Below are 15,416 nucleotides of genomic sequence, written 5' to 3' on the forward strand. Positions count from 1 at the left end.
GGTGGCAACCGTTCCTAGACTATCTCGCGGAGCGTTAGATGAAGGTCGGACAGCAGCGACAGCAACCCGGGGGGGGGAGATTTCTGGAGGGCATTTGAGCAAGAAAACACATGAATGATCCGGAAAACTGACATGTACGGGAGGAATCCAACGTACAAAGTTCTGTACCATATTGACTTGCCATGTTCATGTCTTGCTATGCGAGCTTTCTTTCTTTTTTGTTATGGGGGGGGGGGGGGTTTGTTTGTATGGTTGAAAATTTTGTTAACAAATTCTTAATAAACAAATTTTTTTTAAAAAGAGGAAAGATTTCTTCATTCGAAGGGTAATGGAACCTGTGGAATTTTCTACCACAGAAGTCTGTGGAGGCCAAGAATTCATGAAAGAGACAGATAAACACTTAGATTTTAATGGCATCAAGTTGCGTTGGGGGAAAGCGGGATGATAATGGATCATGATGATCGTATTAAATGCCGGTGCAGGCTCAAAGGGCCGAATGGCCGACTCCTGCTTCTAGTTTCTATGAATTTCTTCTTTGAGGGTACTGAATCCTTGAGATCCACTTCCTGCTCTCTTTGACCCCATTGTCACTAAACCGCTGACCAGCCAACGTTCCTCGCTGGTCCCCATGCGAGCTGACATTGGTAAACAGCTTGCACCACTTCTTTTTGAACACCATCATTATTATTCCCACACAGAACCCACGGACTGTTCAAACCCTTGTCACAAATGTCATGTTCCATGACAGGGACCATGGTGTGTTCTCCCTCACCACTCTTTTATATTGGTCATCCTCTTCCAATGCCTCAGCTCTAATAACTTGCTGAGTGAGACTGTCCTCCGCTGTTTCTACACTTATCTCCATAATCGTAGCTGTGCTTCTCTTCCCACCCCTACGCTACTCATTCTGAAATCCCCAAAAGCTGTCCCCCCCCACTTCATCCACAAGCTGTTTCATAGAATTTACAGTGCAGGAGGCCATTCGGCCCATCCAGTCTGCACCGGCCCTTGGAAAGAGCACCCTACTTAAGCCCACGCCTCCACCCTATCCCCGTAACCCCACCTAACCTTTTTGGACACGAAGGGCAATTTATCATGGCCAATCCACCTAACCTGCACATCTTTGGACTGTGGGAGGAAACCAGAGCACCTGGAGGAAACCCACGCAGACACGGGGAGAACGTGCAGACTCCCCACAGACAGTGACCCAAACCAGGAATCGAACTTGCGACCCTGGAGCTGTGAGGGAACTGTGCTAACCACTGTGCTACAATGCTGCCCTTACCGTGCTGTTGTTTGATGAAATCTTTTACAGGTGTGAGATAGGTCTCCACCTGTACACCAACATAGCCCCCAGCCACCCTCAAACTCTACTCCTATACGGTCAATCACTTCTCTAATACCCAGCCACGTTAAACATTGGTACGTGGCTCCTACTCCAAACTCTATCCTCAGGCTGCTTGAAGCTGCTTTCTGTACAAATACCCCCACTTTCCACCACCCAATCACCCAGCTCTCGTCACAGCTCATCTGCTGCTGAAACACTCATCCAAGTTTTTTGCCGCCTCCAGACTGACCTATTCCGGTGTTCTCTTGACCAACCTCTGACCCATCAGCCCATCCAAAATAATGTTTTGTGCGTCTTACTCTTTGGGACATCCTACTCCCCTATTATCCTTGTCCTTGCTGATCTACATTGTATCCTGATTCTCCAACACCTCCACGCCTGAAATCCTCTTAGATCCATCCATGGCCTCACTGCTCTCAAATCTCTGTAACCCTCTACAACCCATAGCTGTGGTTTCCCTGCCTTCTTGTTAGTCAGGCTCTGGCCATTTGTGCGTTTTGCTCCATTTATCAAACACTCCAGTCCTGCAAACTCCTTCACCCACATCCGCACGTCATCATTGGTAGCTGTCCTTTTGCTGACAAGTCCCCACACTCTGAAATTCCCTCTGCCAAGTCTCTCCACTTGTCTCCTGCTTCCTTGCCTCCTTTAAGATCTGCCTTAAAATCTACCACTTTGAAGAGGTTTCCAGTCAAACCTCCCCATGGCTCTTTCTTAGTTCAAAGTCCATTCAGGTTGTTGCCAATATGTCTTTTACAGGAACAAGGAAGGCACCGATAGTTGAAGAGTGTGCTTTCAAAACAAAATGGTTAACCAAGCATAAGGTTTACATAGCGAACGCACCTATGAATTTTCACTTGGATCTCGAGATGAAAGTTGAGGAATATGGGGCAGGGTTCTTCATTCCCGCAGCTGGCCAATGGGGTTTTCCATTGTGGCCACCCCCACGCCCTCAGGAAATCCTGGGGGGGGGGGGGGGGGGGGGTGCGCTGCCGAAGAGGCGGAGGATCCCACGGATGATCTTTTGTAAACCCGAGGATTAGTGAACAGTAACTTTAGGGAGGATGTGCGGGTCCTTCGGACGGTGCGAGGAGATTTAACAAAATGGTTCCAGAGGTGAAAGAATTTAGCTACAAGGTTAGGTTGGAAAAGTTGGGATTCCTCTCCTTGGATCAAAGGGAGATTGGGTGTAGAATTGACAGAGATAGGGCAGCACAGTGGCTAGCACTGCTGCCTACCGCGCCGAGGACCCGGGTTCGATCGCAGCCCTGGTGTCACTGTCCGTGTGAAGTTTGCACATTCTCCCCGTGTTTGCTTGTGTTTCACCCCCACAGCCCAAAGATGTGCAGGTTAGGTGGATTGGTGATTGGCCATGCTAAATTGCCCCTTAATTGGAAAAATATAATTGGGTAACCTAAATTTTAAAGAAAGACAGCGATGTACAAGATTATGACAGTGTAGCGCCGTCAATATGACGCAAGGCAGGTTGAGATAATGTCAATTGAAGGCTTTATTAAGCAGAACTTTATCCCCAGCAGCGTGGTTACAGAATGCAACTGCTGAGGGAAATGGAGGGAAAAACTGGGTTCTTATACCGGCATTTCTGGGTGGAGTCCAGTAGGTGGCAGATCCTATCAGGACCTGGCAACCCTCCACCAATAGCCTGTCGACACGTGGTGTACCGTATTACCCCTAATACATACCACCACAGACAGGTTTAGATAAAGTAGTCAAGAAACCTTCTCCCACGAGCTGATGGTGCAATGACTAAAAGACACAGATGTAATGTTTTTCAGTGAGATGTGGTGGCACTGGCGAGGGCCCCGGGGGGGGGGGGGGGGGGGGGGGGGGGGGGGGGGGGGGCAGTTTCAAGGCTACATGGATACAGAGGGCTAGCATTGACTCAATGGCCTCCTTCTGCGCTGTAAACGACTGTCAAACTTAAATGACCGATCTGCCCCTCTAATCTGAGTTTTTAAAGGCAGACTTTACTGCTTCATTGTTGTGATTTGGATTGGTGATTTTTCACAGCAGCCACTTCAGATCACTGTCCGCACAGAAACAGAACAGAGAGATCTTCATGCAGTCACAGCCAATAAAACAACTGTCGCCTGGTTTTTAAAAACCCAATGCAACAAATGTGAATGGTGCCAGGGAGGCCCGGCCTACACGCCCACATGTTCTGGGCATTCCCCAGACTTGTCGGGATCTGGATAGCCTTCTTCGAGGCAATGTCCAAGGTTGCGGCGTTGAGGGTGGGGCTGTGCCCAAAGGTGGCAATCTTCGGGGTATCGGAGCAGCCAGAACTACCCATGGGGAAGAGGGCCGATGCCTTTGCCTGTGCTTCTCTAATCATCCGCCGGAGAATCCAGCTCGACTGCCGATTAGCAGCACCATCCACAGCTGTAGACTGGCTGGCAGGCCTATCAGAATTTCTACACCTGGAGAAGATCAAGTTCACCATCTGAGGATCACAGGATGGATTCCACAAAGTGTGGAGGCTATTCACACCAACTTGTTCCAGGACCTGCTTGAAGCCAACAGCCAATAGAGCGGAGGGGGAGGGGGGACACACAGGAGCCAACAGGCCCATAGGGAGCAGACAGGAAAGGGATTGGGAGGAAGGGGGAGTAGAGACGGCTAGGGAATAAGTAGAGGGAGGCTGGAAAACAGTCGATCTAGAGACCAGGGGCCTAGAACAAAGCCTCAAGAAAAGCAACCCTCACGGAAATGCAAAATCAAGATAGGGAGAGGGGGGATGGGGGGGGGGGAAAAGGGGAGAGGCCAAACGACAAAAAAAGTGGGGGGCGGGGCGAGACGGGGAGGGCACCGCGCACATTTAAATAGCAGATAATTGCCAATTGTACAGTGAAGGGCCGAAGAAAGGACACTGAAGCAACAAATGAAGAGGGTGGGGGTCAAAGTGGGGGGGGTGGGGGGTTTGGCACAGAGGTAACTGAGATGTACATTGTACCCAGCACGTTTATCCTTACTGAATGTATAGTCTATAAAAATGTTAAAACTTCAAGAAAACATTTTTTTTAACCCCAACGGCTGGCGAGTTTGGAGGGGAAGACCGGCGAATGTCAGGGGCTTTCCGATCATTGATCTTATTTGTGGGAGCTTGCTGTGTTTTTTTTTTTTAAATAAACCGTACGTGGGGAATTTAAAAAAAACACTTCAAAGTGTTGTCAGTTTTGAGTGGCATTTGAACTCCAGGTCTCTTGTCTTGGAGACGGTAGAATCTGCCTGATGAGCAGACTCAATCCATCGACCTGTATCCAACATCCACGCCCAGCGACAGGAAAAGTCAATATGGAGCAGTGCCACATATCTACAGGTCCTGCTGCCAGGGCCACTCACACAGATGCCATGTCTACACTCAAACAGTTGGCAATTCAGCTTGTGTAATTAAAAGGGCTGTTTATTATTATTTTTAAATCTCATCCTTATTTATCTTTAGGGAGGGTAGGCAACAAAGTGGGTGTAATGTGAACCCACACGCCGCTGTCACATCGGAGCCTGCGGTCCCCACCACAACGCATGGTGGACTGGCCACTGCAGAAATGTAACAGGCACAAGAAATATTACATTCCTGAACGTCGCCAGCTTGATGGACACTGGAGCCAATCCCAGCTTTTAACCTTTTGTTGAGTGGAGCCAAAGCGCTTGAATAATAACAGCAGTGCAGAAAGGACTGGCTCAATTGGTCAAGTGTTTTGTTATTAGCCAGTAAATAGCATTAAGGGGTAAATGAACCACGCTGTAACAAGTCTCTCAAAAACATGGAAAAACGCTCACCGTACAACAGTTGACTTCAAAACAAAGCGATTGCTGTTATGGAGGCCAGTATAGCAGCCATTTTATTCCACGAGCTGCAGCAAGGTGGAACCGGGGGGGGGGGGGGGGGGGGGGGGAAAGAGAGAGAGAGAGAGAGAGTAAGAGAGAGAGAGAGAGAGAGAGAAGAGAGAGAGGAGAGAGAGAGAGAGAGAGAGGACGGAGGGGTTGGGGGGGGGGGGGGGGGGGTAGCGTGGTGCTTCTGGTTGAGGGAAAGCATCACCACCACAGGATTTTACCAGTGCATAAGTGGAAGAGTGAATATGAATGGAAGAGTGAATATGTAGCGCCCTTTCACAACATCGGGGCATCCCAAAGCCTGTTGCAGCCAATTAAGTACTTTTTTGTAACGTCTATGGCAGCGCCACATCCCCCCCCCCCCCCCCCCCCCCGGTTGCTGCCGCTGCTGACCATTTTCTACCGTTCTGCCAGGAAGTCTAGAAACGGTTGCCACCGCCTGAAGAACCCTTGTACTGAACCCCTTAAGGCGAATTTCTCCAATTTAATAAACCCCGCCATATCGCTGATCCAGGATTCCACGCTTGGGGGCCTCGCAGCCTTCCCTGAAGAAGTATCCTTCGCCGGCTACCAGGGACGCAAAGGCCCAGGCCACATCCAATTCAGCAACAGCAAGCCCCCCAAAGCAAAAATGAGACAAATGACCAGATCATGTGATTTAATTACGTTGGTTGACAGATGGATATGGGCAAGATACCGGGGGAGAACTCACCTACTCTTCTTCAAAATTGCACCACTCAACTGAGCGGGCAGATAGCTCAGTTTCACATCGCATCCAAAAGACACTTGGGCTGGATTCTCCAGTCCGCCAAGCAGCGTGTTCCTCAGTCGCATGCCCTCACAGGCAGCAGGATTCTCCGTTCCCACCACGTGCCAATGGGATTTTGCATGGTGGCCACCCCACGCTGCCAGGAAACCTGGGGGCGGGGGGTGAGCTGCCGGCGGAATGGAGATTCCTGCCTATTATTCAATAGTACTGCGATGTAATGTCAGCCAGAAGGCTCGGAAGGGGGATTTGATCTACGAACTTCTGACTCTGGGATGACAGCGCTGTCCACTGAGTCACAACTGACAACTAATGCAATGGCATCATCAATATCAGAAAACGTGAACTCCGCCGTTTATTTAGCGTACGCTAATCTGTAAATGTTGCCGACTGTCAAGGAACTACAGCAGCCCAGAAAAGTTTGATTTTAAACTCGAGATCTCACCCATGGTGAGCCATAGACATACTGGAAATGGTCTGTGTCCTGGTGGCTAACGTTTCTCGTCAACGTGGCCATGATTCCCCATTCAGGGGTCTGAATTACTGATGTCTTGCGTCTGATGATTGGAACGCTGCCTAGACTTTGCACTCACAGAGCATGCTAATGCTGGCAGTGTCATCCATCAGAGGCATCATAGAATCATAGAATTTACATACAGTGCAGGGGCAGCAACGGTGGCGCAGTGGTTAGCACGGCTGCCTCACGGCACCGGGGTCCCAGGTTTGATCCCGGCTCTGGGTCACTGTCTGTGGTGGAGTTTGCACATTCTCCCGCGTTTGCGTGGGTTTCGCACCCTAGAGCACAAAAGATGTGCAGGATAGGTGGATTGGCCACACTAAATTGCCCCCCTTAATTGGAAAAAATTAATTGGGTACACTAAATTTTTTTTAAATTTTTTTTTTAAAGAATTTACAGTGGCAGGAGGTGGCCATTTGGCCCATATCGTCTGAACCAGCCTTGAAAAGAGCACCATGCTTAAGACCACATCTCCACACTTTCCCCGTAGCCCAGTAACCCCACCTAACCTTTTGGACACTAAGGGGCAACTTAGCATGGCCAATCCACCAAATGAATCCATTAAATATCCATTGATCAAAAATGATCGCCACAAAGTGAAAGAAGTGGGAAATAAGGTAATCAATATGGGGAGTATTCAGGAAGGGGACATGTGCATGCTCAGGAAGCTGCAAACAGAGCCTTGTAGAGCACGGTTACAATTTATGGGGTGTGTACAGTTGTGATTGCTCATCAATTTCACATTCACACACAAACATTTTCAATTCCTCTCGCACTGAAAATAAACCACAATTAACCCTCAACCTGACAGTCTGTGTCACGAGGCACATTCTTGCGAATCTCTCATACATGGCTGCTAATTGAAAACAGGCTCCGAAGGTCCTACACTGACACTCTCCAATCTTAACATCAAACTCTCTGTCCTTGCAATAAATAAATCTCTCCTCCAGGTTGTAAAAAGAAACCACAGTTGGCTGGAGCTTAGCCTGTCCTCTCTCTAATCGCATCTACAATTGTAAGGGTCACTCGCTTCCCCGCACTCTTGTCTTTAAAAAATTGCGCCAAGTCCTACCCAAACCGATTCCCCGCAATCTCAAGACCACTTCTGTCTGAACAACTGAGAAACTGTTGGATGGAAAATAAACCAAGGCCATGTAGAGATTGGTGGAAAATCTCAGCAGTTCTGGCAGTAAGTGGAGAAAACGGAGTTAACAATTTGAGTTTGTTTAGCTCTTCATCAGAACTGCGGGGGGGCGGGGGGGGGGGGGGGAAATGTGTTAGATACTACACTGTAGTTCTGAGAGATCAGACAATGGTTTTTTAAAAAATATATATTTATTAAAGGTTTTTAACACAATTTTTCTCCCTTACAAACAATAACCCCCCTCGTAACAAAAAAAAAAACGAGGAATCGCGCAGAGCAAGATATATACATGACAAAATGATATATTTACACAGCTTTGTACACTAGCCCTCACCCGTACGTGCCAGTTTCCCCAACTCTTCATGTATCTCTTGCTCATCCACCCCCCAGGACACGCGCCCCCCCCCCCCCCCCCCCGAGGACGTCCCCCCCACCCCCCAGGACGTCCCCCCCACCCCCCCCCCACCCCCCCAGGGATGTCCCCCCCACCCCCAGGACGTCACCCCCACCCCCCACCCCCCCAGGACGTCCACCCCACCCCCCCCAGGACGTCCCCCCTCCACCCCCCCACCCCCCCCAAGGTTGCTGCTGCTGCTGACCGACCTTCCTCTAACGCTCCGCGAGATAGTCTAGGAACGGTTGCCACCGCCTGTAGAACCCTGCGCAGACCCTGTCAAGGTGAACTTAATCCTCTCCAACTTTATGAACCCAGCCATATCATTTATCCAGGCCTCCAGGCTGGGGGGCTTCGCCTCCTTCCACATTAGCAAGATCCTTCGCCGGGCTACTAGGGATGCAAAGGCCAGAATGCCGGCCTCTGTTCGCCTCCTGCACTCCCAGTTCGTCCACTACTCCAAATATTGCTAGCCCCCAGCTTGGCTTGACCCGGACTGTCACCACTGAGATATTGCTCCCGCCACTCCTCTCCAGAACCCCTCCAGTGCCGGGCATGACCAAAACATATGGACATGGTTCGCCGGGCTCCCTGAGCACCTTCCACATCTGTCGATCAGAACAATGGTGTAGCAAACTTAAGAACAAAAGATAGATGATCAGGTCTGGTGGGGGAGGAGTGTTTTTACATTGAGACAAGAATGTATGAGATAGATTTTTAAAAGAGGTTAGATGAGGAGGGAGGTCACAGTATTTTATATTTCCATACATTCTTGTCTCGATGCAAAAACACTCCTCCCCCTTTCCTCCCCCCCCCCCCCCCTCCCCCCCCTCCAACACCTGGTCATCTATCTTTTGTTCTCCAGTTTACTTCACTTTTGTTCCAATCTCTCACGGCTACAGTTTAATATCCAACACCTTTCTCCAGTTCTGAGAAGACCCAAACGGACCCGAACCGTTAACTTTGTTTTCTCTCCTTACAGATGCTGCCAGACCTGTTGAGTTATTCAGCATCCTCCGTTGTTTCAGATTCCAGCAGCCACAGTATTTTGCTCACTAAAGTATAAATGAATTTACAGCAGGCCCAAATATGACACGAGGAAAACCCTAGTGTGGAACTACGAGAACTGTAGGCCCAGATTCAGTTATTCAATCAAAACATTTAATGATATGTGAAGTTGGGCATGCACCTCAAACTATTACATTCGAATGGAAATCCAATTTGCATTGGAATTAATCAATACTAGTTGCTCTGACCATCCCCTCCAGCAAGTTTGTTTCATAGGTTAACGACTTATTGAAATAAGATTTCTGTACTGAATAATGTGAAATAGCTGGTTACGGTTGACATTTTAGAAGCCCCTACAGAACCCCAAATACAGCAATCGTATCAATATCACTTCTCAACCTTTTCCTTTCTGATAAGAACACACCCAATTGCTCCTTATAATTTAAAAAACATTCCTTCACGGGATGCGGGAGTCGCAGGCATGGCCAGCATTTGTTGCCCATCCTTAATTGCCCTCGAACTGAGTGGCATTTTGTAAGAGTCAACCACATTGCTGTGGATCTGGAGTCACATGTAGGCCAGACCGAGTAAGGATGGCAGATTTCCTTCCCTAAAGGACATTCGTGAACCCGATGGGTTTTACGACAATTGACAGTGGGTTCTGTGGTCAGCAAGAGATTTTTAATTCCAGATATTCATTGAATTCAAATTTGACCATCTGCTGTGGTGGGATTTGAACCCAGGTTCCCAGAAAATTACCCTGGGTGTCTGGATTATTAGTCCAGTGACAACACCACTACCCACCGCCTCCCACGTTACGCCATCAATTATTCATCTTCTTCTTTTCGGTGTCCTTTCAATAACTGCAATATCTTTCTATGGACAGTGGCGACCTGAACTGTATTCTAAATACAGCTGAAGCAATGATTTATAAAATGGTACAATTGCCTCATCATTTCCCTTCAGTATTGGCATCCCAACATCTAACCATTATTGCAATAGCTTCAATTTCTTCACAATCAAGTTCTCCAGAATTTCCATTCTTCCCTCTTTTTTGTAATCGTTCCTTTCTTGATTTTCTTGTCCCTCCTGTGCACCTCTTTTGCATTTTGTCACACTGAGTTTTTATCTGCCCAGTTCTCCAGAATATTCAACGCCTCCTGTAGTTTATCCTGAAGAAACTACCACATTCCTTAGCTTTGTATCACCTACAGGTTTAGCCACTTGTGTTTACGCACTCCTAGCTTTATATAATTTGTGGAGATATTAAAGAAGATGTCACAAAACAGGTCCCCAGTGAAGTTCCAATGGTAACATTCTACCAGGCTGATGATAATCGGCCCATCACCACATTGTGGGTATGTTTGCTTAACCAATTAAGTTACCACTGCAATATGTTTCCATTTATCCCTATTTTCTTGTTCAGTATCAGCATTATCAAACTGCTTCAAAATTCTCCTTGTGCATGACATTCAATGCTTCACCCAAATCAAGCTTTCAAAATTAGATTAGCAAGACCTTCTCTTTCACGAACACAGAATACAAGAGCAGGGAAGTTACAACGGAGCTCTATAAAATACTTGTTAAGCCACAGTTCTGGTCTCCACATTATAGGAAGGATGAGATTGCACTAGAAAGGGTGCAGAGGAGATTCACCAGGAAGTTGTCTGGGTTGCAGCGTTTCAGCAATGAAGAGAGGCTGATTAGGTTGGGGTTATTCTCCTTAGAAAAGAGAAGGCTGAGGGAAGACCTAATAGATAGGGTAGATAGGAAGGAACAGTGGAGGAGTCAGTAACCAGTGGGCATAGATTTTAAGGTACGGGACAGGAGATTTAGAGGGGATTTGGATGAGTACTTGAAACGCCATAGCTTACAAGGCTGGAGACCAAGTGCTGGAAAATGGGATTAGAATAGATAGATGCTTTTTAAAAATAAATTTAGAGTACCCAATTCTTTTTTTTTCCAATTAAGGGACAATTTAGCGTGGCCAATTCACCTGCCCTGCACATTTTTGGATGTGGGGATGAGACCCACGCAGACACGGGGAGAATGAGCAAACTCCACACAGACAGTGATCAAACCCGGATCCTCAGAGCCGTGAGTAAGCAGTGCTGACCACCGTGCCGCCCTTAGAATAGATAGATGCTTGATGGCTGTGCAGAGCACAGAAGGGCCTCTTTCTGTGTTGTAAAACTCTACAGCTCTATGACACACAATCAGTATCTTTTATTATTTTACGGTTATTAAGTTGCCTCATGATTTTATCGTTAATAGAAGACTCCCATAACGTTCCCCAAAATGATATCAAAGTCTCACGTTTGTAAATTTTAGCCATTTATTTATTATTCCTTCTATAATCTACAGCTTTTAAAACCTTGCCTTTCGTAAGTAACATGGTCTTCTCTCCTACCACTGGTCCTTTACATAGCTTTCTCAAATATAAAAAGCTGTTTTTAAAAACAAAAGCTCAGAATTTGGGTTGCGCTGGCTGGGCCAAATTTATTGCCATTTCTATTTGCGTTTGGTGCTTGTAGACTCTCCTCTTAAATCATCACAGTGCTTTTTTTATTCATTCAAGGCATGTGGGCGTTGTTGGCTAGGCCACCACTTATTGCACATCCCTAGTTGTCCTCGAGAAGCTGCCGGTGAGCTGCCTTCTTGAACCACTACAACCCATGTGGTGGAGGTACACCCACAGTGATGTTGGGGAGGTAGTTCCAGGATTTTAACCCAGCGACAGTGACGGAACATTTCCAAGTCAGGATTTTGTATGGCTTGGAGGGAAACTTCCAAGCGGTGGTGTTTCCATGTATCTGCTGCCCTTGTCCTTTTAGTAAGAAGTCTTACAACACCAGGTTAAAGTCCAACAGGTTTGTTTCGATGTCACTAGCTTCACAATTCACACCTCTTTAACCTGGGGTTACCCCATCTCTGGATCTGTAAAGATTTAATCACCTGCTAATGCTCGCATTCCAAGCATTGTCTGGCATCTTTGACTCTGTCCATATATATGTTTCTGGAGCATACCTCTTCATTCACCTGAGGAAGGAGCAGCGCTCCGAAAGCTAGTGACATCGAAACAAACCTGTTGGACTTTAACCTGGTATTGTAAAACTTCTTACTGTGCTCACCCCAGTCCAACGCCGGCATCTCCACATCTTGTCCTTTTAGGTGATAGAGGTTGTGAGCTTGGAAGGTGCACCTTAAGGAACCTTGCTGCATCTTGTCGATGCTATACACTGCTGCCACTTGCATCGGTGGTGGAGGGAGTAAATGTTTGTGGATAGGGTGCCAATCAAGCGGGCTGCATTCTCCAGAAGGTGCCGAGCTTGTTGCATGTTGTTGGAGCTACACACATCCAGGCAAGTGGAGGGTATTCCATCACACTTCTGACTTGTGCCTTGTAGATGGTGGACAGCTTTTTTTGGGGGGGGGGGGGTCAGGAGGAGAGTTACTCACTGCAGGATTCCTAGCCTCTGACCTGCTTTTGTAGCCACAGCGCTTATATGGCTAGTCCAGTTCAGTTTCCAGTCAATGGGGAACTACCTCACCAGAATGTTGATAGTGGTAGATTCAACGATGGTAATGTCACCAAATGTCATGGGGCGATGGTTAGATTCACTCTTGTTGAAAACGATAATTACCTTGTCACTTGTATGGCATTCTGGCTACATGCCTTAGCTGGTAGAGGTAAGGGAGGCAGTTAATACTGAAGTATCCTGGGGCAGCATGATGGCACAAGTGGTTAGCACCGTTGCCTCACGGCACCGAGGTGCCAGGTTCGATCCCGGCTCTGGGTCACTGTCCGTGTGGAGTTTGCGCATTCTCCCCATGTTTGCGTGGGTTTCGCCCCCACAACCCATAGATGTGCAGGGTAGGTGGATTGGCCACGCTAAATTGCCCCTTGGAAAAGATGAATTGGATACGCTAACTTTTTTTTAAACATTACTGCAGTATCCTTGGTGAAATGCTGTCGGCAGATGCAGACAGTGCTGGTGAAGTGTGATGGATGTTTTAGGCTTTGAATTCAAAAAGGAGTTTGTTGAAGAGCACATAAGAAATTCATGTCCAAGACGATACTAGAACATGGCCACAAGAGCAAATAGGTGTCCAGAGGAAAGACCGCAAGGCCAGAGAGGTGATTGGGTCACTTGCGCCAAGTCTTATATTTTAAATTTGAATCTCCCATATGCTCCATTGTACCCCATCCAAGCTCACATTGTTTTTAGAAAGGCATTTACAGAGCCAGCGGAATGTGCAAGGAAACCACCACTCGAGGCCAGTGATGGGTTCTACTCAGGCCTGCTCAAAACCCTGGACTGCTGGCAGTAGACTGATGAGATTTTGAAGCTACAGGGTCGCCAACCCTCCAGGATTGGCATGGGGGCTCCAGTCTTTGAAGCTCAGCCGCTGGTATATGCAACACTAAGAGACAATTCATCCGAACATTAAAAACAACTGGGGCTTTCTTTGGTCATTTTCTTTGAGCTTTTTCTCTTCACCAGATGTTAAAAAAACATTGGCAATAGTGGGGTGGCGAAAGGCAGTTTGGTTGACAGTCAAGCATCATTTAATTGGGTAACGAGTCTTAATTGGGTAACGAGTCTTTTTTGCTTTAAATTGGTGTGGGAAGGCAGTGTGTCACAAGGATGGATGTGTCGGTCGACTAATGGCTGGAGCTTGGGGAGGGGAGTCATGTGATGACACCTTCAGGACTACGCTTAATGACAGTTGGCAACCCTAATAAACACTGGTATATTGAACCTTGGGGATTGGGGAATCTGTTTTTAGGGTACAGGCAACACATTGATATTTGAAGTCAGACTCGATCATTACGCCAACTGGCATAAATCTGGCTTTGGAAAAGGGGTGGAAAAACAGTGAAAAGATGTAAAAACAAATGAAAATTTCAATAACTTCAGATCTGAGAGATGATTCAGTGAGTCCAACTAACAATCAACTCCCAACACTTCAAAATGAACATCTGTCCTGGAGGCTGTGCTGCAAAGCCTTTTTCTCGCTGAAGGGGTATCATTGGAATCAAAAGGTCCACGCGGCTCCTCACCAGACATGGGCTCAGGGCTGGAATATTTCTGAGGTACACATAATCCCATTGTAACCATAGTCAGGCTGGTTCAATCGCCAGAACTATGATAATACCCTTGAATAGGGCCAACAATAACTTGCATTTATATAGCACCTCCAATGCAGCTTTATACTTCCCAGGCATGTAATCAGACAAAATATGACGCCAAAGTTTGATCAAAAAACTAGGATTTAAGGAAATTTTCTTTTAAATCCCAAAATCAGCAATCCTGTGTGTGCTAACCAACAGTAGTTACACTAACAACCAATTTAAGATACGCAGACAAGCTTGTAACCTGGCTCATATACACTTGCAGGAAGTGAAAAACACTCATACGCAAGGATCCATTCTCTGAAAACAAAAGGGATACATCTAAGCCTTGTGCCTTTTATTTCTAATTAACGGGATCTTGAGGAGCCAAAAACTCCTCATTGATTTCTCCATGGCAACACCTTGGTAAATCAGAGTCGACTTGCCAACTCATCAGCAGCTTTTTCCCTGTGGTCTAAATAGTGATCATTTCACATTGGGTGTTCTTGCATTTGTCCTGATGTGTACATGACCAAATGCCATCTACAACGCGTCTCTATTTTCAGGAAGATTCGATTTTCTTTATTCATTCATGGGATGAGGGCTTCACTGGCAAGGCCAGCATTTTTTGCCCATCCCTAATTGCCTTTGAGAAGGCGGTGGTGAGCCGCATTCGTGAACCGCTGTGTCCTATGGTGTGTAGGTACACCCACAGTGCTGTCGGGAATGGAGTTCCCTGATCTTGATCCAGTGAGTATATCAAAGGAGGAGAGAGAGTGGGGGAGAGATTTAGGGCGGGTATTCCAGAGCTCAGCAGCCAAATGCCAGTCTAGGACGAGTAAAATTGGGAATGTGCAGAGGACCAGAAGTGGAGGAATGCAGGGATCTCCGAAGGCTGTAGAGCAGGAGCGTTTACAGAGATTGAGGGGGCACGTTAATGACGGAATTTGCAAATAAGGACGAAGATTTGCAAATGGAGATGTCGCTTGGTCAGGAATCGTCATGGGTCAGCGAGTGCGCGGGGCTGATAGGAAAAGGAGCCTTGGTGATGTTAAGACACAGGAACACAAGTTAGGATCACAATCATCCTGAGGTCCGCCACGTCTGGCAGTGCCCACGTCCTGTCCAAGAAAGCACAAGCAAAGCTCCTCTCAGTAAGAAAATCCATTTTGTGATGCCTTATGCCCCTGTCCTCATATCCTCAGAAGATAATACTGAGGAACTGGCGCAATGCCTGTAGTGATCTCTATATGTGCATGTACACAAGG

General features: G+C 47.2%; 1 protein-coding gene across 7 annotated transcripts in view; it reads right to left on the bottom strand.

Annotated features, from left to right (window-relative positions):
- The window catches only part of tead3a (TEA domain family member 3 a), a 346,400-nt gene that overhangs the window by 113,319 nt on the left and 217,665 nt on the right, over nucleotides 1-15,416 (bottom strand). The gene's annotated exons all lie outside the window — the stretch shown is intronic.

This window comes from Scyliorhinus torazame, chromosome 17 (assembly GCF_047496885.1).
Source record: "Scyliorhinus torazame isolate Kashiwa2021f chromosome 17, sScyTor2.1, whole genome shotgun sequence".
Classification (NCBI taxonomy): domain Eukaryota; kingdom Metazoa; phylum Chordata; class Chondrichthyes; order Carcharhiniformes; family Scyliorhinidae; genus Scyliorhinus; species Scyliorhinus torazame.